The sequence below is a fragment of the Pygoscelis adeliae genome, unplaced genomic scaffold, assembly GCF_000699105.1.
Source record: "Pygoscelis adeliae isolate BGI_AS28 unplaced genomic scaffold, ASM69910v1 Scaffold98, whole genome shotgun sequence".
NCBI classification, from domain to species: Eukaryota; Metazoa; Chordata; class Aves; order Sphenisciformes; family Spheniscidae; genus Pygoscelis; species Pygoscelis adeliae.
Window position 1 is genome coordinate 7,221,155 of NW_008825547.1, and position 3,950 is coordinate 7,225,104.

A 3,950-nucleotide genomic window follows, 5' to 3' on the forward strand; every position below is an offset into this window, starting at 1 on the left:
AAATCTAAGAAAACAAAGACCTGGGGAAGGAAGGGAACATGATGATACTTCAGTAAAAACAGCAAGGTTCGCATGGCTTTGCTCAATCTAGGTAAGCCTCTGTTTAAGACAAATTTTGTATTTAAATAAATATTGTGAAGCCTTAGAGTTTCCAGCATTCAAGAATAGAATAAAACTTGTCTGTGTTTGGTTTGTAGAGGTAGTTTTATATTATATGAGGGTTTTACAAGTATTTTCTTAAAGTTTTTCCAAATGTTTTTTCGTTAGGAGAACTGTACGCTGACTAGTAGCTATTTTCAGATACCGTTGTACTGAAACACTGACAAAGGCTACACCCAGGAACCACAGTTTCAGAATTTTGCTGTACTTCTGCCTAGTGAAGCCTGGTGCAAGTAACAAAATATCAAGTCTTCTGTCTCACCCATAATTAAAAAGTGGATGTTCTGTTTATGTGTTTTCTTACAGCTGGCAGCATTAGAGAGACAGATCTTTGACTTCCTTGGTTTCCAATGGGCTCCTATCCTTGGCAATTTCCTACAAATAATAGTTGTCATTTTGGGTTTGTTTGGAACCATCCAGTTTAGGCCTCGATATATAGTCGTGGTAAGTCTCATTTATTATCTATTATTTTTTGCAATTTGTTTTAAAACCTGTCACATTACAAAGCAGAATTTTCTTGGCCTGAAAACACCAGATGGTATTTCTGTAGACATTTTAGAGGTCTCCATGTCTTTTTGCAAATGTAGGACTACTGAGTGGCATTTCTGAGATTTTGGAAGCTATCGAGAATGGGTAACCTAGATAAAGTGCTACCGAAAGTATGACTGTCATACAAGTTCTTAGTAAGATTCTTTAAAGAATGAAATACCTCAATGGGTCATGGGAACATCTACAATTAGACTATGCATAAATGAAGAAATGAAATGCCAATTGTTGTTCTCTTTGCAATAGATAAGCAGAATCAATGTCCATTTTAAAAAAATATTTGTAATGGTTAGGTTATACTTAGCTACATCTTCCTCTAAAATAGGGAGAAGCAAAGACTGTAGAAATTCCTTTGGTCCTGTGACCCATGGGTTCCAAAGAAATCTCCTTCTCACTTACATCTAACTTTGCCAAGACTTGTATTTTCCGCCTTGACCCTAAATTGTTGTAAATTGTCTCAGATGCTTGTAACTTGAAGCTTCACAGATTTTTTTTCGCCCATGTTCTCAACGTAGCCAGGAATAAAAAAACTTTCAAAGCTGTGAAGGAAACTGCCAACAAAAAATATCCCTTTTCCTCCCCCACAGTGTCTCCCAAATGGATGAATATTATGTCTTTACCTGGCAGTGTCTGTATCCGGAACATTTCAGTTGTGTTGTCAGTAATGGCTAAAGGTTTTGGGTTTTTTTTCCCCTCACAAAAGAGTGAAATAAATGTCTGCTGGGGAAAACTCATTAAACAAATACTTTAAAAGCTTCATCTTTTCTAGTCAAGCCTGGAATCCTGTAATTCTTTGTCATGTCTTAAAAGAAAAAGTGAACAAAAAGTGCACCCAGGGCTCTTTATACTCATGTTAGCTAAGCTTCACAAGCAGACCATAAGTAATTGAAAATGGATTGATGTAAATAATAACACTTCTCTCTATTACCTGTGGTTGGAGAACTGGGCAGCAGTGTATATACGTCCATATATTGATGACACCTTTCTGCTTCATGTTTTCCATTTTATACATAAGACATTGGAAGCAAGTGAGGGTAAGCATCTGTAAAATTACATAGGAAATTTGTGTCTGAAGTGCAACACCACAAAATCTCTTGCCCCTCAGGTTCAGCACTGCTGTTCAGTGGTGGAAGCTCTGCTTTTGTTTTCAAATGAAACACAACAGATGTTGACTGTTTCTATATCTTTTCCAATGTAAATGAACATTTTAGACTATATTAAAGTTGTTTTAAAGTAGAGATAGAAAACTCATAATTAAAGAAAGAAACACCCCAAAAAGATACTTTATCCTCAGATTTAACTGAACTCACATTCTGATTTAACTTTAAGCATATATTTAAGAGCTCAAGCTATAGTAGGTGCACTCACTACTTGGGAAGATCAAGACTTTAGAGTAGCTTCTATCCCTACTAACATAAGGTTCCCAGTGAACTAGGAGTAGTTTGAACCAAATCCTGAAGTCTGAAGAATGAAAGTACACAAGTTGTCTGGAACCAGCCTCACAGCTCAACACCAGCAGATGGGGGTGGCTTGCATGCCTCCGTATTCCCACTGTTCTTCTCCCTGGCTGAATACTTCTCCAAACCCTCTCCACCAATTCTGGCAGCAGTTAAAAGGACCCTTCAGTAAGCCAGTTCCACTCCTAAGCTGTCAGAAAGCCAGCCTAGCAAAAAGTGGGGATTTTTTTGCTAGATTGGTGAGCTGAATCCAGTCTGTGAGGTTCCCAAAGGGTGCCAGGGCCAGCATAAGGCAAGGATTGGGGCTGTGCAGTCGTGAACAGCAGTGTGGAGGCGGAGGGGAAAGGAGGAGATGCAAGACTTCCCTTGTTGTAAGCTACAAACTTGTCAGTTCAGCCTCTTGTCTAGCTTCACCCTCAGGCCGAATTCAAGCCAGCATAAGCAATAATCCTCCCTTTGCTCAGCTGCTACCTTCAGTCCCTGTGCTGTTCCTTCATTTGCATCAGCACAAGCATCAGTTCAGCCACTTGATAAACTATCAAACCAGAACAGATCCAGCTGAAAAGCAACCATTTTCTTTTCCAGTGTTAATTTAAGTGGCAGTCAGCTTTCTGACCTGTTTCACTATGAGGCTTGTTCCAGCAGAAGGGAGGAGGTGCGAGAGGGGAAACAGGAGCCAAGTAGCCAGAGGAAGGGGAAAAGTGCATGGAAACTTTCTGCAGCAGTGTGGGGTTACACCAGCGTAAAGTCCTCATTGAGCTATAGTCTGAGATTCTTCCAATAACACAGGCTCCCCAGAAGCTGTGCTTCCTAGGGCTCTCCCAACCGCAGCTGGGCTTTGCCAGCTGTCCTCAGAAGCCCTAGAGGAGTCAGTGGTACAGACAGCAAAGATCCCTACCAGTGCCAGCTCCAGACTGTCTTCATTAAGGCAAAAAGGAATCCGAAGGCACCTCTCCCAAGGAAAGACATAGACTGCCTCCCTGCTTCTGAAACCCTATAAAATCATGTTCCACCTGTTACAGTGGTAAACTTTTACTGCTGGCTTCAAATATAAAGTCAGTTTAATACAAATCTTCAATAGGGTCTGAATTTCAGTATTACTTAAACACAATATGCAGAGAGATTCCTACCCGAGCTCTGAGTAGTGAATTGGGCTCCAAATTCATTGAGAAACTTTGTGGGCTTCCAAGTCCATATCTGCACCCTCAGCCACATCTAAGCCCCTGGGTATGTTAGTGGTTGGTGCCACACATAGAGTGAGAATTTGGTTCTGTGGCTTTGGCATAAAAAAGTGTGTTGAGTCATGCTTTTATGTACTCTGATTGCTGAAGCTTCTGGTTTAGATTAAGCTAAATCCTGTTTAACTGGAAAAGTAACCAAATACTTCAGGAAAAGTATGCTTAGTATCCATTGTCTTTTCCTTAAGACTTCCATGGAAATCAGCTTTGCTGGTGCATATGATCCTATCGGGATATAAAAAATTGAAGTAAAGAGAGAATCAGGTCAGATACAACAGTTTACTTCTGTAAACTGTCTACACAAAATTGATCTGGCACATGTGCGCACAAATTGTCCCCATGATATTATATCATACTCTCGTAGGGATCTTGACTTAAGCTGACCAGCTCTAGGGTCCTTGGTTTGACCTCAAGAGAAGGTCTTTAATCTATCTTCTGTGCGATCAAGGCTGTGCCTGAAGGTTTCCCTGAAAAGAGAAGTTATACAAAAGCTTTCACTTTGCCATCCTATGCTGCGTATGTCATGTCTCTCCCCTCAACATCCAACATC

General features: G+C 40.4%; 1 protein-coding gene across 1 annotated transcript in view; it reads left to right on the forward strand.

Annotated features, from left to right (window-relative positions):
* Nucleotides 1-471: 471 nt before the first annotated feature.
* Nucleotides 472-3,950, forward strand: part of NKAIN3 (Na+/K+ transporting ATPase interacting 3) — a 196,749-nt gene continuing 193,270 nt past the window's right edge. Inside the window, exon 1 of the mRNA XM_009332092.1 lies at nucleotides 472-603. The gene's annotated coding sequence lies outside the window, so the exon portion shown is untranslated. The remainder of the gene's footprint in view (nucleotides 604-3,950) is intronic.